This window comes from Triturus cristatus, chromosome 10 (assembly GCF_964204655.1).
Source record: "Triturus cristatus chromosome 10, aTriCri1.1, whole genome shotgun sequence".
NCBI classification, from domain to species: domain Eukaryota; kingdom Metazoa; phylum Chordata; class Amphibia; order Caudata; family Salamandridae; genus Triturus; species Triturus cristatus.
In genome coordinates this window covers 242767848-242790430 of record NC_140593.1, presented here as the reverse complement: position 1 = coordinate 242790430, position 22583 = coordinate 242767848, and positions in this window count along the sequence as shown.

The following is a 22583-nucleotide window of genomic DNA, read 5'->3' as shown; positions in this document are numbered from 1 at the left end:
TGAGTGATAGGTGTAATCATCTATGATAACTGCATACACAGCACTACATGGATCATTAGAGTAAGCAGATCTTTCAACTTTCATTGCGGGGTTGTTTTTCCATCTATTGTACTTAGTGTCACATTTGTTTCTTGCACCGTCACTTTCTTTTCTTTTCTTTCTTTTTAAGTAAAAGGACCGCATGTGCCACTATGTATCCTTGGGATCCAACCACAGATAGTGTCAAACATACAGAATATTTCACTGTTGAATGCTGTCTCAGGTACGCTGATATAAAGGTATATGAAAAATAGGCAAGGGCAAATGACATCTACTGTAATTAAGCAGTCGACTATTAGCAGCAGTTATTTCCTTTTTTGTTCATGCCGAACTATGTTTTTTAAAATAAAGTGATTGGGTGCATATAACCGAGGTTATTTCATTAGCAATGTTTTTCCTGGCCTGCCCTCCCCCACTCGGGGTACACAAAACTGAATAATGCACAATTGTGTTTCATAGATTATTTAATTAATTTTATAATAATATTTCCTTTAATCGGCGCATACATAAAGTAATGCATTTTGAATGTTCCTATGCAGTAATGTAAGGCATTTCAATTTCTGGCAGACAAATCTATTTTCCAAGGACCAGGGCAATGTGTAAGGTCTCGTGAGTCTTTTCACTATGTTTCTTTTGGGGGAGATTTGTGTTTAAAGGTGAAAGGGCACTACCACTGTTTGTATTCTGGCTTCGAGGAAAACTGTTTATGTCAAAACATGTCGGCGGAATAAATTAACTTCTAAACTCTCTCTGGAGTGCAAATTTTACTGGTGCTGTGTTGCGTGTCTTTTTGGATATTTACGGGGTCCTGGGCCACGCAGCTCAGTACTGACCCTGCTAGGTGGATGCACCCGGTTGGAATACAGTAAGCTAGGTAAGCGAATATGTATATACATATATATATGTGTATGCATATATATATATTCACTGAAAAAACATAGGTTTCAGGGACGTTATAGTTAGAAATTAGCATTTAAAATACCTAAGAAATTCACTGAAAAAAACATAGGTTTCAGGCACGTTATAGTTAGTTGGACATTTCACTCATACAAAACCAGAGAAATTCGAACGTTATAGTTAGTAGAGCTAACTATAACTCGCGCCCCCGCAATGCACTGCTGATGACATCACATATTACATCACTCATAACATGGTCAGTGACATCACTGATGACATCACTGATAACATCACTGATGACATCATCCAGTGAATGTGTGTTTCTGTAAAGTTTAAAATCTATTTTATATATGTTAATGCCAAGGTGTATTGAAGAATGAGTTGGTGCATAAGTGTGTGGGTGGAGGATTTAATAGGTTTGTGACTGACTGTATAAGTTAGTGATTACATGTGTCGTACTGAATGCATGAATTAGTGACTAAAGTGTGTTAATGTCTGTATCAGTCTCTCAGTTGTTGTGTATGCTGCTGCATGGGTTGATGATTAGGTATATGACTGTCTATATGGGTTACTTATTAGTTGTATGAGTACCTGTATGGGTGCCTTAGTGTTTGTGTGTGTGGGTGGGCAGTGTGTGACTTTCTGCCTACATGCGTGAGTGGATAATTTACTGGGTGTATGGGTTCAATAGTGCATGTGGAAATAGCTGTATAGGTGAGTGAGTGTGTGTATCAGTGTGTTGGTGAGTGAATGTATGTCTCACTGGTATATGTGTGAGTAACTACATATGTGAAAGGCAGTATATGTGAGTGTTGGAGTATTTAAATGACTATATGTGAGAGTGAGTAATTGCGAGTGTGGCTGTATAAATGAGTGTGTGCTTGTGTCAGTGATTGTATAAGAGAGTAAGTATATGTTAGTATCTGTATGAATAGGTTAGATGGTGAATGTAAAACTGTATAGGTGAGTAAATGGAAGTGTTATTGATTCTTTACATGAATAGCGAGGTGTGTCAATAACTGTATGGATGAGTGATGGTGTATGAGTGTTTGTATAGGTGTATGAGTACATATAATGGTGCTGTGTTGATGAGTGACTGCATTTATGAGTAACTGTATGGGTGAATGAATGAATGTGTGTATATAGATAGGAATTAGTCAGTGGGTATATAGTAACTGCTATTGATTTGTCTATGGTTACGAAAATGGTAGTCTGTATTTTAGAGTGGGTGTATCAAAGGTTATATTAGGGTGTTAGGAGGTGCATCAGATTATCACGTGGATGATGTCATCAGTGATGTCATCAGTGATGTCATTTGAGATGTCTTCAGTGATGTCATCAGCGATGTCACTGACCATGTCATGAGTGATATAATATGTGACGTCATCAGCAGTGCATTGCGGGGGCGCGAGTTATAGTTAGCTCGACTAACTCTAATGTTTGAATTTCTCTGGTTTTGTATGAGTAAAATGTCCAACTAACTATAACGTCCCTGAAACCTATGGTTTTTTCAGTGAATTTCTAAGGTTATTTAAATGCTAATTTCTAACTATAACTTCCCTGAAACCTATGGGTTTTTTCAGTGAATTTCAAAGGTTTTTTAAATGCTAATTTCTAATTATAATGTTCATTAAACCTATAGTTTTTTCAGTGATTTTAAATTATCATTCGATTCTCAACCTGGTGAAAACAGCTGATATCGCCAGTTTTCCAGCAATAGCTCCTGCAAAAATAAAATCACCACAAATGAGAGCAACAACTAACGCTAATAATATGCGGAGTAGCCGTTCCTATGCAAAAATAACACGAAAACACCACTTCCCGATATTTTCACCGAGCAGCCAAATCTGCGGTGCGACCAAAATATAGGCGATAAGCTGCGTTAGCAGTAGGAATGTAACATCTGCCTTTTACTGGTGTAAAGTAGGACTACCTGCAGTGTGAAAGGGAGCCCAGCCCAGAATCACATCTGAAGACCAACACATGTCATAGAGCTACTGATCATGCACCTCCCACACCCAAGAAGGCCACAAAACCGACTGTCACCACCCTCACGACCTCCCCCCGGACCACCCCCCTCACTACCACCGAGGCAGCGCACAACCGGACAGCGAACCTCCAAAAAGAGGCGTTGCCCCTCAGCCACACAATAGCTGAATGTTGCGAGATGTGGCAACCAAACATGTGTGAAGGAAGCAAGTCACCCACCAATAATAATGAACACAATACCAAGTGTAGCGGTGATATGCTGGACAGACCTCACTATGCAGAGCACAAACCTCTCCATGTGTACATATACTGCTGGTGTTTGTAGTGTTGTGGAGAGTGGACGCAACATGTTACCTCAGGCAGTGGGGAAGATCTCGGTCATGTACCTGTGTCGTCGTCCCCTGTAAGCGGAAGCGCAGTGGGCTGGTCCAACGTACACCACTCCAGCGTAGAAGTGTGAATAAATAGGCCGGGGCTCTGGGCGTGGTTCACTTTTGTGAAGGCCAACGTGTCTGCCAGAGCAGCGGCCCTCACCCTGCCACGTGGCTGCCGCCATGACCGTGGGCCTCCTCGACACAGGCCCCCTGCAAACACAGCGGCACAGCACCACAGACTTATGTCTGTACATACTACTGCCTTCCAGCTACACTGCAGACAGCAGGGCCCACAATTCAGATGGAGTCGCGATTGCAGATGACGCAGTCCAGTAGGCAAGACACATTGCTTCTAGTGTGGCCCACCCGGATCACGCATCATCTCAGGCTGCGTACACGCTGAGCGCCAGAGGTACCACTAACTCAGTGCACGACAAGTCAATGCCACGTGGCCTTATTAAGGCAGAATTCATTAGACGCAAGACATTGCTACCAGTGCGGCCCGCCCGGACCACGCATCATCGTAGGGTGCGCACACGCTGAGTGCTTCAGGTGCAACTAACTCAGTGCACCACAAGTCACCGCCACGTGGCCTTACTGAGGCAGACTTTATTAGACAAAATACATTGCTACCAGTGCGGCCCACCCGGACCACGCTTCATCGCATGGTGCGCACATGCTGGATGTTTCAGGTGCCACTAACTCACTGCACCACAAGTCATCGCCACGTAGCCTTATTAAGGCAGAATTCATTAGACAAAAGACATTGCTACCAGTGCAGCCCGCCCGGACCCCGCATCATCGCAGGCTCCGCACACGCTGAATACTTCTGATGCCACTAACTGTGCAGCTCAACTCAACGCCACGTGGCTGTGGGCCCTTGCTGACCGCTGCCTCTGGCCTACACTGTGGTCAGCACGGCTCACAATCAAAATTCAGTCTTGATTAATTAATTACAGAGTCCAGTAGACAACTAACTACAACGTCCCTGAAACCTACACAATATCCTTTTAGTATCCTTGCTTCAAGAACTTTTTTGATATCAATTATAGCTTTAGTACAATGACCAAATTCATCTTGCAAGTCCAAAGGAACACTGAATGGCAGTCTACACTGCGGCCAGCAGAGCTCACAGTTTGAATTCAGTCTTGATTAATTAATTTCAGAGTCCAGTAGGCAACTAACTATAACGTCCCTGAAACCTACACATTTCGACAATGTATTCCATACATATTTCATCTTTTGTTACCTACACTGCGGTCAGCAGAGCTCACAATTTACATTGAGACATGATTTATTAATAGCAGACAGAGAATTGTACTCTATGTCCTCGGATTTTGTCAAGAGGAAGTGGCAAAAAGCATTCCTCGATATATGTGCTGACTACTGCCTTCCATCTACAGTGCGGACTGCAGGGCTCACAAATCAGAATGAGTTGCAATTGCAGGTGACGCAGTCCAGTAGGCAACAGATATTGCTATCAGTGCGGCCCTCCCGGACCACGCATCATCGTTAGCTGTGCACATGCAGAATGCTTCTAATGCCCCTACATCAGTGAACCACAACTCATGGACCCTTTGTGATAGAATCTTTTTTGTATGATTTCAGGTCTGCTGCCCCTAACTTAGTGCAGCACAAGTCATGGACCCTTTATGATTGAATCTCTGTGTGTGATCCGATGATTACTGTTGTACTTGTTGCCAGCACCAACCATTCCCTGAGGGCTGGCTAATACTCACCCCACATGCATCCAGCACAGACGTCACTAGACATGTGACCCTGGTAATAAAGAGGGGCTGAGCGCACGTGCCCATACCCAGTTCCACTATCTATCTAACTGTGTCCGTGTGTTCATTATGTATGCATGATGCTGACCCTGGGCCCTACCACATTACATTCTGCTGTGGACAGCGCTCGCAACCATGTTACCACTGGCAGTGGGGAAAACTTTGGTTATGTAACTTTGTCTCGGTCATTGTATAAGTACATAGGTAGAGACTGGATCATTAGAATACTGCAAGGAGAGTGTATAGTGAATTTATAAGTGCTTCGGAATTGGCGGAGTGATTGGCTAAGCACATATGTTGGCAGAGCCTAACCCCCGAGCACGAGCTTGGCTCTAATTGGCTGCCCTTCATGTGCCTAAAATGGAAATTTGGGCTTTGCATGGCCCTGTATTGCTACAGCTGCAACACTCCACTGAATGTGCAATAAACATTAATATTCACACCGATATCTCATGTGCACGATCTTTCATGTGTGGAAATATGGATGAATGTAGTGATTCCCCCTACCTTCCATGTTGGCCATGTTTTAGGACTTGGATCACAGGGTGACACATTGGCACTTGCGGCCCGGGTGGCGGCAGCACTACAACAAGGACACCCGCATCGGTTGATTCCTCATACAACCCAGGACGGAACCATGCCCAGAGCTCTGGAGTCATTGTTTACAGCCTCACACAGGACTGGCATCCGCCAGGTCAGCCCAATCCGCTTACGCATACAGGGAGGGACAACAACGCTACATGGCCCAGATTTTCATTGTAGTGATCTGCTGCTCTCAGGTCTAGTTGTCAGTATGCCACAGCCACTCCCTGACGGCTGGTTTACACCCACATCACACCCATCAAGCACAGGCGTCACAGGACACGTGACCCTGCCAATAAAAAGTACCGGGCGCACATGCTCCATGCCATTTCAGACTTGGTGCACCGGATGCACTGCGGCCGGCACAGGGACACCGCCATGGGACGGTGACTTTCGGTGCACTGAGGTAGGAGCACTGTAAGTGCTGAGCGGGTGTGCAGCCTGCGATGATGTCCCGTCCCGGTGGTCCGGACAGGTCAGGTTTTGTGTGCCCTGCTGGACTGCAGTGTAGGCCAAAGCCATCGACCAGCGTGGGCCTACCGCCACGTGGCGTGGCATCACTGGTCATAGAGTTAGTGGCACCGCAAGGGCTGAGTGGGTGTGCAACCTGCGATAATGGCGGGTACACTGGTATGTCCTCTGCCATGGTAAAATCAAGACGCAGCACCAAATGTGGGACCTGGTGGTCTGCGGAGCGGGGCTGCATGATGTGGAGGGTGCCCCGTCCTTGGAAAGCTGAGCAGTGAGGCCTGTGTGTGCAGGGGCGGGCAGACACATCTGGGCAGAGGGAGTGGATGGGGTTCAGCAGCCTGGGTGCGCAGCGGTGGGCAGACACTTCTGGGCAGTGGAAGTGGATGGGGTGCAGCAGCCTGGATGCACAAAGGCGGGACAGCGATTTAGGCATGCGCAGACGTATGTACTCTGCCATTACTGATTCTGCACTATGTTTCAGATGAGTGAGCATGAGGGCTCCACTATGTCCCGGCACGTGGTTGGAGACTCACCAGTGGCGGAAAGGTGAGCTGTGAGAGTTTTGTCCACAGTGTGGGCACTCACTGTCCCTCTCTATCTCTTCCTTTCTCTCCCTCACACTCTTTCTCCCTCTCTTCCTCAGTCTCACACTGTTTCTCTCTTTCTCTCTCTCTTCCTCTCTCACTCTTTCACTCTCTCTTCCATTCTCTCTCACTCTTCCTCTGTTTCTCTGTTTCTCTCTCTCTTCCTCTCTCTCACTATTTTTCACACTCTTTCTCTCTTTCTCTCTGTCTTCCTTTCACTCTTTCTTTCTTTCTCTCTCTCTCTTCCTCTCTCTCACTCTTTCTCTCCCTCTCTCTCTCTCTCTCTCTCTCTCCTTTGATGGATGCATGAAGCACAATCTTATCTTGCTTTTGTCTAGCAGGCCTGCGATGATGCATGGCCATCCTGGCAATCAACACCCACTCTGAATTGTGAGCTCGGCTTGACCGCGTGTACGCAATGGCTGAGGAGGTTGCTTCAGCACATGGTGGACCCTCTTACACAAACGCTGGTGGCAGAAGGTAAGCAGAGAGGCTTGTTTCCGCAGCAGGGGACAGTCACCTCTGGGCGGTGGGAGTGGATAGTGTGCTGGAGCCTGGGTGCACAAGAGTGGGCAGACACCTCCAAACAGTGGGAGTGGATGGGGTGCAGCAGCCTGGGTACACAGGAGCGGGAAGACACCTCTAGGCAGTGTGAGTGGATGGGGTGCAGCAGTCTGGGTGCGCAGGAACGGGCAGTCACCTCCGGGCACTGGAAGTGGATGGAGTGCAGCAGCCTGGGTGCACAGCAGCGGGCAGACACCTCTGGGCAGTGGGAGTGGACGGGGTACAGCAGCATGGGTGCGCAGAGGCGGGCAGACACCTCTGGGTGGCAGGAGTCGATGGGGTGCAGCAGCCTGAGTGCGCAGGGCAGACAGACACCTTTGAGCAGCGGGAGTCAATGGGGTGCAGCAGCTTGGGTGCGCTGGAGTGAAACAGAGAATTACGCGTGTGCAGTTGTATGTACTCTGCCATTACTGATACTATACTATGTTTCAAATGACTAAACTTGAGGGCTGCACTATGTCCCGGCACGTGGTTGGAGACACACCGGTAGCAGAAAGGTGAGCTGTGAGGATTTTCTCCAGTGTCAACACTCATTCTTCCTCTCCATCTTCCTTTCTGTCACTCACACTCTTTCTCTCTCTCACTCTCTATCTCTACGCCACGCGGCCCCTTCCCGGTTTTTTTTTTTATAAATCAAAATTGGGGGCAGGCCCTGGGGGATGGGGTCCCCAGGGCCACAAAAATAGAAATCTAAAAAACAGAGGGGAAAAAAAGACCGGATCGGGCCAGACGCCACGCCCCCTCCTTACACCACTCTGCAAACACGCCCCCTGGTGCGTTTGCAGAGGGGGAACTAATTCCCCTTGAATACCGGGGGTCCCTGGGGCCAACTAGCCCACCAGGAACCTCCAGTGTGCGCCAGGGGGCTGCGTTGCAGAGAGGTGTCATGAGGCCATGCCCCTTTTTACACCTCTTTGCAACGCAGCTCCATGGCGCTTACTGGAGGTACCTCGTGGCCTAGTTGGCCGCCAGGGGACCTCAGCATTCAAGGGGACTTAACCCCCAACTTAAAACACGCCACGGGGCGTGTTTGCACAGTGGTGAAGGTAGGGGGCGGGGCCAGAGGTGAAATGTGTGCAAACACGCCCTGTGGTGCATTTTAAGTTGGGGAATGAATTCCTCTTCGATCCAGAGGTCCCCTAGGGGCCAACTAGCCCACCAGGTACCTCCAGTAAGCGCCACGGAGCTGCGTTGCAGAGTGTTGTAAAAAGGGGCGTGGCCTCTGAACACCTCTCTGCAATGCAGCTTCCTGGTGCATACTGGAGGTACCTGGTGGGCTAGTTGGCCCCCAGGGGACCTCAGAATTGAAGAGGAATTAATTTGCCAACTTAAAACGCGCCACAGGGCGTGTTTGTACATGTCACCTTAGGCCCCGCCCCCTTCCTTCACCATTGTGCAAAGATTCCTCTAAAATTAGCCAAACTACGAATTCCGTTTACTCACCTGTTATCAGGAGAGAACCCAGGGCTGCATCTTTTAGACCAGCACTGTCCCTGAAAAGTAATTCTAAGCGTACTTACCAGTAACTTGTATTTCCTTCCATAGGAATCCATTGTGTGGTTTTCAGCAGAAAAGTTTCTAAGTGTCCAATTTTGAAACGTACAAATATTCCTCTAAAATCAGCCGAACTACAAATTCCGATTTACTCACCTGTTATCAGGAGAGAACCCAGGGCTACATCTTTTAGCCCAGCACTGACCCTGAAAAGTAATTCTAAGCGTACTTACCAGTGGCTTGTATTTCGTTCCATATGAATCCATTGTGTGGTGTTCACCAGAAAAGTTTCTGTGTCCATTTTTGAAACGTACAATTATTCCTCTAAAATCAGCCGAACTACGAATTCCGATTTACTCACCTGTTATCAGGAGAGAACCCAGTGCTGCATCTTTTAGACCAGCACTGACCCTGAAAAGTAATTCTAAGCGTACTTACTAGTAACTTGTATTTCCTTCCATAGGAATCCATTGTGTGGTTTTCAGCAGAAAAGTTTGTGTCGATTTTTGAAACGTACAAATATTCCTCTAAAATCAGCCGAACTACGAATTTCGATTTACTCACATGTTATCAGGAGAGAACCCAGGGCTACATCTTTTAGACCAGCACTGACTCTGAAAAGTAATTCTAAGCGTACTTACCAGTAACTTGTATTTCCTTCCATAGGAATCCATTGTGTGGTTTTCACCAGAAAAGTTTCAAAGTGTCTATTTTCACAAACTAAAAATATTCCTAAAAAATCGTCTGTATGACTTAAACACATTCTTTCAACTGTTTACAGGAGATTGGTCAGTGCTGGATCCAGGATCCACCACTAAGTAAGAAAAAGTAACGATAACACTACTTACCTGCTAAGTGAATTTTCTGCCATAGGATAACATTGGTGATTCTATGTGAAATTTTTTCGAAGTGTCAACTTTTAAAATACAATAATAATCCTTAAAAATGGGAGGAGCCTAGCGCGCATCTAAGATGGTCGCGTGAGCACAGGGCTCCCCGGACCCTTTCTGCTCCTCGGAATATATCCTGAGATTATCCTGATTTGGTTTATGGAATCTGGGAGATGAAGACCAGCTGATCATATATCTCTTTTTAAAACTCTAATTGGACCTGGGAATCCTGAGTTGTCGTCGTCGGAACTTTTGGGACCCACCCGGCGGAGGTGGCCGGGGTGAAGGTGACCCGTGGGGCCGGGCTGCAATTGAACAACAGCGGCCTCAGCGCGGTGCCAGTTGCCGAGTCAGCGCTTTTGGTTTCGATTTTGGCCTTCAGGAGATCGGCTGGCGTGCGTGCTCAAGGTGGCGAGGTGCCTCCTGGGCCTCTGCCCGAGGCTTGCTTCCATCTGCTACTGGTGGGCCTGACGCCTCCGACCCCCACATCGGCAGTTTGTGGTCCTTTTGCTGGCGCCCGCACACCTTTTGATCGGAGGTCCCATTGAGAGACTGCGCTCGCATGGCGGGCAAAGGGGGTCCGGAGGGGCGCAAGACCAAGGCTTCTCTGCGCGGGGGAGCGGTCCAGAGCAACAACATGGACCGCTACACCCAGGGCAGGGGGCCCCCTGGCGCTACTGGCCTCTCCCCGGATGCTGCGGGGGGAGGCACGACCGTCTCTGCGGAACTTTCCCTGCAGGACATTATGGGCGCCATCGAGGGCATCAGGGAAACCATCGCGACGCAATATGAGGCCCTGGCCCGTAAGATCGACACAGTCGCAATCGATGTCACCCTGATTCGGGCCGACCTCTCCAAAACCAACGAGAAGGTCCAGGCCCTTGATACACGGACCTCCACCCTGGGTGCGGAGGTGTCGGATCTGCGGGCCGCGCTTGGGGACATTAGAGTGGTCAACGACCATATGGCCCGGCGGCTTGAGGACTTCGAGGGACGGGCCCGACGCAACAACATCCGCATCATTGGTGTACCGGAGTCCTCAGACGGCCGCCCGGTGGACCTCGTGGTCGAGGAACTTATCCTGCAACAGCTGTCCCCGGCTGGCCTAAGTAAATTCTTCGCCGTGGAGCGGGCCCATCGAGTTCCGGGCGGCCGGCCGCGGCCGGGGGCCCCCCCGAGGCCTATTGTGGCTAAACTGTTCCACTACAGGGACCGCGACGCTATTCTGCAGGCTTCACGGACCCGTGGCCCGGTCCGCTACGAGAACTCGACTATCAATTTTTATCCGGACTTCACGCAACTGGTCCAGAAACAGCGGATGGGATTCCAAGGGGTGAAGCGCCGTCTCCGCGAGCTGGGCCTGAAGTATTCGATGATCTACCCGGCGAAACTCCGAGTGGAGCATGGAGAGCGGACAGCCTTTTTTGACTCTCCTGTTGCCGCAAGTGACTGGCTGGACTCGCTGCCGGACGGGGGTGGCCGGCCCGGGCCCTCTGGGGGCACCGCAGGTGACGGGTCCCCTTAGACTGACATCTGGTCCTTGCTTTTGCGGTTTTGTACTGTACAGTTGGGTCTTACTTCTTTTGCATACTGTGTTTTACCAGGACCCGTGAGGGGCGTGGGCGGGTTCGGGTCCCTTTCCTCCTCCGGGGTCTTTTTGTAGAATGGGGTTAGGGGGGCGACAGGCACACTGCAAGTTGGGGGGGGTCATTGGCCCGCAGGGGTGCAGGGTGGGGGGAGTTGGACTTGGGGTGGGGTTGGGGGGGAAGGGGGGTTGTTTTGTTGTGTGTTTTTTGTTTACAGGGCGAGGTATTGATTTTTGTCCATATTTGGAAACCGTGCTGCGGGCTGGGGGCCTCTTGATCTATTGGAGGGGATGGGGGGAGACGGGTTGAGGCTTATGTCATGGAACGTCAATGGGTTGGGGGATCGTATTAAGCGGGGTGTTGTACTGCAATATTTGCGTCGTGTGACTCCTGATGTGGTGTTTCTCCAGGAGACGCACTTGGTCGGCAATGTCTGCCATGCGATGAACAGGGGGGGATACCGCCTCGTAGCCCATTCTGGTTTCACAACGGGCTCCAGGGGGGTGGGCATTCTCCTGCGAACCTCCCTTCCGGTGGAGATCACGAGGATAGTCTCGGATGACAGAGGGCGCTATGTGTGTTTGCTTGGGAGGTGGGAGGGGCAGCCCCTTGCCCTGGTTTCAGTCTACGTCCCCCCGGGTCTCCAGAACTCCACCTTTACTGACTTGGGTCGAATGCTGCTTGACCTTCCGGACGGCCTCCTGCTCATGGGCGGGGACTTTAACTCTGTGGTTTCGGGTGAACTGGATCGTCACCCACCGAGGACCCTCCCCGCTGCCCAGTCATGGCTGGGTGGGATGTTGGAGACCTTCGGCTTGGTGGATAGTTGGAGACTAATGCATCCGACCCAGTGTCAGTTCACCTTTCATTCGGGGGCGCATGGGAGTCTCTCTAGGCTGGACTACTTCCTTATGCCCGCGGCGCAGACTGGTCGGATTCGAGAGGTCAGACACTTGGCGCGTGGTATCTCCGACCATTCTCCGCTGTGGCTTCTCTTTGACACCGGGTCGCGGTCTGCAGGGCGGATAGCTCCTATTAACCCTTGGTACCTGCGGGACCCTGCGACTCGTGACAGCCTGGTTAGGGCCATGGACCAATACTTCAGTGAAAACGAGGGGTCGGTGTCGTCTGCGTTGTCCCTTTGGGAAGCCTTTAAAACTGTGATACGCGGACACGCCCTCGCCCAGATAGTGGTGGCCAAGAAGGTTAGGAGTGAGGCGGTGGTGAAGCTGGAGACTGACATCTCGGGGTTGGAGTCGGCCCTGGAGGCGAATGTTACTCCGGACGGGCTACATGCCCTTAGCCTGAAACAGTTCGAATATAGGTCCCTGGTCACTGACGCGGCCAAAACTATGTATAGGGAGCAGCAGGGCCGATTGTATGACGCGGGGGACAAGGCGGGAAAGTTGATCGCGTGGCTGGACAAAAAGGAGAGAGTGAATCGTGTGGTCCCCGAGTTGCGTGCTGCTGACGGTGTGTGTGTGACTGAGCCGGATGAGATTGTGGAATGTTTCGCTGACCACCTCCGGGCGGTGTACTCCCCGGTGACTGACAGGGATGAGGATGACTCTCGCCTCCTACTGAGAGATATTGCTCTGCCCGGCCTGTCCGTTGAGGACCGGGAGCGGCTGGACGCTCCCTTGTCGTCGGATGAAATAGCGACCGCGATCCGTTCCCTTCGCTCGGGCAAGGCTATGGGTCCTAACGGTCTGCCCATTGAACTATACAAATTGCGTCCTGATAAGCTTGCGCCCTTCCTCAGCCGCATGTTCCGCGACTCTCTCGCGGCGGGTTCCCTTCCGGCCGACCAGCGCTTGGCCACGATAGTCGTTATCCCCAAGGAGGGCAAGCCGCGAGACCGCTGTACTTCTTACCGGCCCATTTCACTGCTCAATGCGGAGCCCAAAATCCTGGCGAAAGTCCTGGCCAATCGATTGTTGAGTGTCGTGTGCGACCTTATTCATCCGGACCAATGCGGCTTTATCCCGCACCGCAACACCGCTCTTAACTTGCGGCGTCTTCACGGTGCCCTTGCCAGGGCGGAGTTCCTCTCCGAACCGGCCGTGCTGGTTTCTTTGGATGCCACGATGGCCTTTGATACTATTGAGTGGCCATTCCTCTGGGCCGTCTTGGATAAATTCGGCTTTGGAGAGGGATTTATTGGCTGGGTGAGGCTCCTTTACACGGGACCCATGGCTCAAGTGGTGGTGAATGGGCGGGTCTCTCGGCCCTTTGCCCTCGGCAGGGGCACGAGGCAGGGGTGCCCGTTGTCCCCGTTGCTTTTTGCTCTCGCCCTGGAGCCGCTCGCTGCCTGGCTCCGTTGGGAGCCCTCGCTTAGAGGGATCCGGTGGGGCCCGGGCTTCGAAGATCGGGTCTCGCTGTATGCGGACGACATTCTCCTGTATCTCACCTCACCGCGGCAGTCACTCAACGTCCTCTTTGACGTTCTGACCTCCTTTGGGAACAATTCGGGTCTCACGATCAATTGGTCTAAATCCTGCGTTTATCCCATCTCTGGTGGTCCTCCTCTCCTGCCGCCTCGGCTCCCGATTCAGATATCTCTGAGCGGCTTTAAGTACCTGGGGATATACGTTTCGCTGGACCCGGTGGCTCGCTATGAGCAGAATCTCCTGCGTCCACTTCGGCGGCTGCGGGAGGACACGGCCCGGTGGTGCAGGCTCCCCCTGTCCCCGCTGGGTCGGGCCGCGCTGTTTAAAATGATGTCCCTTCCCAGGTTCCTCTATGCACTCCAGAACTCCTTCGATGTTATCCCAGTGGCCTACTTTCGGGAGGTGGAGAGCCTGCAGAGGAGACTGGTGTGGGACGGGCGGGCGCGTATTGCTCTTGCCAAGCTCACTCTCCCCTGGTATGACGGGGGCATCGCGCTTCCTGACATTCGCAGGTACTATTGGGCCTCGCAGCTATCTGCCATTAACCACGCCACGTATGCGCCCGGCTTGAATCCGGCGTATGAGATGGACAAGTTCCTGCTTCCCGGCGGGAACTACAACAGGGCACTTTATTCCCGCCTGGCTGGCCGGACCCTTACGGGTCCTACTAAGATTGCGGTGCGGACCTGGAGGGCTGCCACTGCGGCCATGGGCTGGAGTGAGCGATTAACATGTGCTACTCCCTTGTTTGCCTCCGACCGCCTGGGCAGCTTGTGGACCACGAAGGGGTTTGACCAGTGGGACACGATTGGTATCAGCAAAGTGGGAGACCTGTGGCATAAGGGCGCGGTAAAGACTTTCGCGGTGCTCCAGGCCGAATACGAGCTGACCGACAGGGAGTTCTTCCGCTACGCCCAGGTTCGACACGCCCTGCTCTCGGTCTTCGGGGAGGGGACCAAGATCCCTGTTTCCTCGCCCCTCGAGGACCGTATACTTGACGGACATGTCCCTGATAGTACTATTTCTTTAATTTATAAAAAATTAATTAATCACCGGGCGGACCTTTTTGTGCGCCTTCGGGAGGCTTGGACTGGGGATGGGGTGGAATTGGACGACGAAGATTGGCAGTCTGCACTGTCGTCCCCCAGGGAGGTTGCCATTCCGGCTCGTCTCCGGTTGGTACAGCTCAAGATTCTCCACCGGGTGTATGTGACGGGTCCGCGCTTGGTCTCGATGGGATTCTCCGGCGACGGGCTCTGTAAGCGAGGCTGTGGGCTCAGCGCCACCTTTCTTCATATCCTTTGGGAGTGCCGCGAGGTGGCGGACTACTGGCGCCGGGTCCACACGGTTATGGGACAGGTCACCGGGGTCGTGCTGCTGCCGGAGGTGCGTCGCTGTGTCCTGAATGTGTGGGAGCCCAATGACTACAGCGCGGCTCAGACTCGGTGGGCGGCCCTAGGGAACATGATTGCCAAGAGGGACATAGCGCAACTTTGGGGCGCTCAACGGCCGCCCACCGTGTCAGTATGGAAGGAGAATATGGACTGGTGTATGTTTAGGGAGAAGACTGTGTATGTGGCCCGTGGCAAGCCGGGGGCATGGGGTAGAATTTGGGGGCAATGGAACGCGTATCGCGGAGGCATCTGTACGCCCCCCCTGGTAGATACTGATATCGCCATGTCCCCCTGACCCTTGATGGCTCCTGGCGCCTTTTGGAACAACTACACATGGACGTTCATCTTCCTTGACCCCCTCCCCCCCCCCCCTCCGTCCCCGGCCTCCCGGTACTCCTCTCTTTAGCGGTTTGCTCAATTGTCCTGACTGGAGTTTCCCGGGGGGAGCCTGACCCGCACTGGTTTCCCTCATAACTCGCCTTATGTTGTGTATTGTTTTTTTTTTTTTTTTTTTTGTTTTTGTGATTGTTGGACTTACGCTTCCTGTTCCTCGAGCAATATCTGGAGCCACTGCAGGGCAGTGCCCTGGGAACTGATTGTAGCCTTGATAAGTGTAGATTTCCTTCTGTACCTAGCGGCCGGCCCGGGTGGTTGTAGGCCCGTACTTGTAACCGAATTATTGCTTAATAAAACTTTTGCAAAAAAAAAAATAAAAAAAAAAAAATAATCCTTAAAAATGACTACTGTAACCAAAATGCTTTTACTCAACTGTTTACAGGAGATGTCCAAGGGCTCAATCTAGGATCCAGTCCTGTGGTTAGAAAAGTAATCCATAAAGTAACTAATTGCATTTGACTAGAAATTCACATTGAGCTCAATGTTGCTTTGTGTTTGAATTTGTGTTGCCCATTGCAACAACTGTAACTATTGTACTTAAAGGTCTATTGCCTATTTGCAAAGTATTTAAACTAAAGTAATTCATTCTGAGAAAGTATATTTTGTATTGTAATGTACAATGTAATTAAAAAAATAAAATATCTAAAAATAAACAGTTTAAAAAATGTAGTAAATCAGTATCAAAAAAATCAGTATAACAATTAATACATTAAAAATTGTCATTTAAAAAACCTTTGAAATTCACTGAAAAAAACATAGGTTTCAGGCCTAATATAGTTAGGAATTAGCATTTAAAAAACCTTTGAAATTCACTGAAATAACCATAGGTTTCAGGCCTGATATAGTTAGGAATTAGCATTTAAAAAACCTTAGAAATTCACTGAAAAGAGAATAGGTTTTAGAGGTGTTATAGTTAGCTGGACATTTCACTCGAACAAAACCATTGAAATTCCTCCGAACTACATCTTGCGCGCCCGCAATCCACTGCTGATGATGTCACATATTACATCATTCATGACATGGTCAGTGACATCACTGATGACATCACTGTTGACATCATCCACGTGACAATCAGATACACCTCATCATACACTAGTATAACCTTTCATCACTCACTGTAAAATACAGAGTGCCAGATTTAAAACCATTGACACACCAATACAAGTTTCTAAACACCCACTCAGTGATTCCTAGATCTATACATACATCTAATCACTTACCTATAGATTCACTCATACATGCTGTCAATGATCAATAGAACACTATCAAATATACTTATACACCTATATCAACATTACACACCAGCACACATCCTAATCACTTATGAAGTCCTCCTACTCACTTATGCAAACAATGGATCATACTTACTTTTACTTAGCTATACACTTATAAAAACACCACTTCATCTATTCACATAGATGTAAGCTCATACTTAGTGTGTTATAAAATCACTATTACAACTATACAGTCATCCATACAGACACTCATACAATCACTGAGTCTTATGTATACTTATTTATATACAACAACTGACACATACACTGGCTTTTATTTTCTAGTTTGTTGAACATGTACCATTGAGACATATATTTGCTCATCGCCACACCCATAAAGATATTCACTCACCCAAACAACTGTTATAACATGTAGTTTTAACTTCATATACCTACTGAATCGACTATTCACACATCTTTGGGCAGTCACACACCCCCCACCGAACCACACACACATTCACTCTCCCATACAAATACTCAGTTAACTAATCAATAAATAATATAGACTTTCACGTAGCTAGTAACCAACTAGTGCAGCAGTTTACACAACAACTGACAAAGTGATACAGATATTAACACAGTTTAGTCACTATCCAATATATTTAGTGAGACACTATAAATTAGTCAAGTAAACAGTCAATCACACTGCTACTAAATCCTCCATCCAGATATTTATATTTATATATCCACTCATTTGCAAATTGCTATATATATAATAAATATTTAAATAACGAACCAAACCACATTCACTGGATGATGTCATCAGTGATGTCATTAGTGATGTCATTTGAGTAGTCATCAGTGATGTCACTGACCATGTCATGAATGGTGTAATATGTGACATCATCAGCAGTGGATTGCGGGCGCGCGAGATGTAGTTAGTACAACTAACTATATCGGAGGAATTTCAATGGTTTTGTATCGAGTGAAATGTCCAGCTAACTATAACACCCCTAAAACCCATTGTTTTTCAGTGAATTTCTAAGGTTTTTTAAATGCTAATTCCTAACTATATCAGGCCTGAAACCTATGGTTTTTTCAGTGAATATATATATATATATTCACTGAAAAAACCATAGGTTTCAGGCACGTTATAGTTAGGAATTAGCATTTACAAAACCTTAGAAATTCACTGAAAAAACCATAGGTTTCAGGGGCGTTATAGTTAGCTGGACTTTTCACTCGTACAAAACCATTGATATTCCCCCGTTATAGTTAGTTTAGCTAACTATAACTCGCGCGCCCGCAATGCACTGCTGATGACGTCACATATTACATCACTCATGACATGGTCAGTGACATCACTCATGACATCACTGATGACATCTCAAATGACATCACTGATGACATCACTGATGACATCATCCAGTGAATGTGTGTTTTTCTGAAAATTACATATATTTTATATATGTATATCTCAAGGTCGATGGAAGAATAAATGGGCATATAAGTGTCTAAATGGATGATTTGTTTTTGAAAAATTGATTGTATAACTGACTGATTAAGTGTATCTTAGTGAATACATGGCTTAGTGAGTAATGTTTAAATATGTAAATACCTGTATCGGTCTCTCACTTTGTGTATAAGTGGCTGCATGGGTTGGTGAGTAGCTATGAGTGTCTATATAGGTTATTAGTTGGTTTTTTGTGTATCAGTATGAGTGTCTGAGTGTCTGTATGGTTCGGTGGGGGGTATTACGTAGTGCATAGGTGCATCAATGAGTGACTCACTGTTTGTATGTGTTGAAGACAGCATGTGTGCAGGACTGTATGGGTGGATGGGTTTGTGCATGGGTGTGTTAGTGAGTGAATGACTGTCTTAATAGTGTCTTTATGAGTAACTACATATGTTTTAAACTAGTATATGTGACTATTGGTGTATATAAGTGAGTATATGTGAGAGTGAGAGATTGGAAGAGTTCCTGTATGAATAAGTATGTGTTTCTATAAGTGATTGTTTAAACGACTAAGTATATGTAAGTTTCTGTAAAAGTAAGTGTGGTGGTGTGTGTATAACTGTATATGCAAGTAAATGGATGTTTGATTCTTTATTAGCATGAGTGACTATGTGTGTGAGTAACTCTATGGATGAGTGGTATTGTGTAACAGGATGTATAGGTGTATGAGTACATATGATGAGTGAGTACAGGTATGGTTGACTGTATAGGACTGTTGGTGAATGAGTGGATGTGTATATGGATCTTAGAATTACTGAATAGGTTGTTGTAACTGGTATTGGTATGTCCATTGTTTTGAAAATTTTAGTTTCTATTTTTGAATGTGTGTATCAAAGGTTATATTACGGGGAGAGGAGGTCTGCCACTCTATCAGAAGGATGATGTCATCAGTGATGTCATTTGAGATGTCATCAGTGATGTCATGAGTGATGTCACTGACCATGTCATGAGTGATGTAATATGTGACGTCATCAGCAGTGCATTGCGGGCGCGCGAGTTATAGTTAGCTGAACTAACTATAACGTGGGAATATCAATGGTTTTGTACTAGTGAAAAGTCCAGCTAACTATAACGCCCCTGAAACCTATGGTTTTTTCTGTGAATTTCTAAGGTTTTATAAATGCTAATTCCTAACTATAACGTGCCTGAAACCTATGGTTTTTTCAGTGAATTTCAAAGGTTTTTTAAATGCTAATTTCTAACTATGCCTACAGAGATAGGACATGTGAAAAAAGAAGAAAAAACGCACAGAAAAAAAAAAGAAATGCAGAAAGAAGCAACAGAAGTCCTCAAATACAAAGAAAAGTGCAGGAAGAAGGATAACGTGCAGAAAGAACAAACAGAAGAGCAGAAAGAAGCCTTGTTGCAAAATCATCCTGTACCCTCAACCTTTTCAGACAGATACTGGTGGTAACTGAGTCTGACTAACCAGTCCTAGAGCCAGTGCTATGTTAAAAGACACTCAGAATACAGTGAAAACACCTAAATACACTAGGGAACACTATGCGTTGGGTTTAGCATGACCTCCTCTGCAAGGGGATTAAAACTACCTCTTACAACGCGCCACAGGGCGTGTTTGCATGAGTCACCTCAGGCCCGTCCACTCCCTTCCCCACTGTGTAAACACTCCCTGTGGCGTTTTAAGTTGGGAGATTAAGTCCCCTTGATTCCTGAGGGCCCCTAGGGTCCAACTAGACCACTAGGTACCTCCAGTAAGCGCCACAGAGCTGCGTTGCAGAGAGATGTAAAAAGGGGCACGGCCTAGACCACCTCTCTGCAACGCAGCGCAGTGGCGCTTACTGGAAGCACCTGGTGGGCTAGTTGGCCCCCAGGCTCCATCAGGATTGAAGGGGAATTATTTCCCCAACTTAAAACGCGCCACAGGGCGTGTTTGTACACGTTAACTCAGGCCCGTCCCCTCCCTTCACCACTGTGTAAACACGCCCTGTGGCCGTTTTAAGAGGTAGTTTTAATGAGATTAAGTCCCCTTGAATCCTGAGGGTCCCTAGGGTCCAACTAGACCACTAGGTACCTCCAGTAAGCGCCACAGAGCTGCGTTGCAGAGAGATGTAAAAAGGGGCACGGTCTAGACCACCTGTCTGCAATGCAGCGCAGTGGCGCTTACTGGAAGCACCTGGTGGGCTAGTTGTCCCCCATGGACCCTCAGGATTGAAGGGGAATTATTTCCCCAACTTAAAACGCGCCACAGGGCGTGTTTGCACACGTTAACTCAGGCCCCGTCCCCTCCCTTCACCACTGTGTAAACACGCCCTGTGGCCCTTTTTAGTTGGGAGATTAAGTTCATTTGAATCCTGAGGGTCCCTAGGGTCCAACTAGCCCACAAGGTACCTCCAGTAAGCGCCACAGAGCTGCGTTGCAGAGAGGTGTAAAAAGTGGCACAGCCTGGACCACCTCTCTGCAACGCAGCGAGGTGGCGCTTACTGGAAGCACCTGGTGGGCTAGTTAGCCCCCAGGGGCCCTCAGGATTGAAGGGGAATTATTTCCCCAACTTCAAACGCGCCATAGGGCGTGTTTGCACACGTCACCTCAGGCCCCGTCCCCTCCCTTCCCCACTGTGTAAACATGCTCTGTGGCCATTTTAAGTGGGGAGATTAAGTCCCCTTGAATCCTGAGGGTCCCTAGGGGCAAAATAGTCCACTAGGTACGTCCAGTAAGCGCCATTGCAAAGAGGTGTAAAAAGGGGCACGGCCTGCACCACCACTCTGCAACGCAGAGCAGTGGCGCTTACTGGAAGCTCCTGGTGGGCTAGTTTGCCCCCAGGGTCCCTCAGGATTGTAAGGGAATTATTTCCCCAACTTCAAACGCGCCACAGGGCGTGTTTGCACACGTCACCTCAGGCCCCGTCCCCTCCATTCACCACTGTGTAAACGCGCCCTGTGGCCGTTCTAAGTTGAGAGATTAAGTCCCCTTGAATCCTAAGGGTCCCTAGGGTCAAACTAGCCCACTAGGTACCTCCAGTAAGCACCACAGAGCTGCATTGCCTGGAGGTGTAAAAAGGGGCGTGGCCTCAGAACACCTGTCTGCAACGCAGCTCCCTGGCGCATACTGGAGATACCTGTTGGGCTAGTTGGCCCTCAGGGACCCTCAGTATTGAAGGGGAATTAATTCCCCAACTTACAACTGGCCAGGGGGTGCGTTTGCCGAGTGCTGCAAGGAGGGGGTGTGGCCTCCGGTGCGATGCTGGTCTTTTATTTATTTTATTTTTTTTAAAAGGAGGGCTGTGTGGCCCCCCTTCATTTTCTAATTTATTGGCCCTGGGGACCCCATCCCCCAGGGCCTGCACCCTAATTTTTTTTGTTGAAAAAAATTAATTTGGAAGGGGGCCACGTGGCTCCCCTCCCAAGGCCTTAATCGGCCCCGGGGACCCCAACCCACGGGTCACTGCCTTTTTTTTATTTTTATTCTTTACGAGGGGGGCTGCGTTGCCCCCCTCCTCAGGCCACTTATGGCTCCGGGGACCCTATCCCCCGGGGCCAGCCTTTGTTTTTTATTATTTAAAAAAAATATATATTTATAGAAACACCTAGGACATGCTGGACAAACCGTATGTACCTATCCCCATGACGATTTGCATGATATTCATTAAAAGGGGACTATGCATACAATGAATCCACGTGGAATGTATTTACACCGCTAGCGAAGCTCTGACGTGTCTGATGCCCTACCGTGCCTAATCCCGGCGCCCCCGCCGGCAGGTACTCTCCAAGTAGACACCGTTGTCGTTTATTTATACAAATATGGGTTGCTATTGATGGGCACATTTAATACACACGCACACCAAGCCATTCAAAGGGGATTCGATAAAAATTCGACCAAACTATGCAAGAAACCCCCCTCACGGTTCATAAAAGACACATCCACCGCCGGATGTGTAATACTTTTTATTTTACTCTCTGGAAAGGAGACGAACCTCACTTGAGAGTCACAGCGTGCTCCTGGCTGAGCCCAATGCTGTGTTACACCCACCAGTGCCCGCCGAGTGCCACACACCTCTGTGTTGTATTCCACCAGCTAGTGCGTATGCTATGACACTCTCTAGCCCATGTGCACTGTAACACCACCCGTGAATATGTCATGCCACACGTGCCTTCGCACGGGTTATATTGCCCCATCTAACGTGCCTTCCTTGATGCCTATGTTATAACGGACAGCGCTATGCCATACATATAACCATCTGCGATCCATATCTTTGTCACAGTGCATATGCAACGTTACACTCCGCAGCACATATTTTATATTAAAACTTTGGAGACTAGTTAGGTTACACAACACTGCCCTGTGCATATTACACTCCAAGGCGCATATCGCATAGCACGCGCTAGTGCCTGTGCTATCTCGGGCTCTCCAATGAATCTGTCATTGCGCACAATGTATTGCATATTATATTTCACGCCC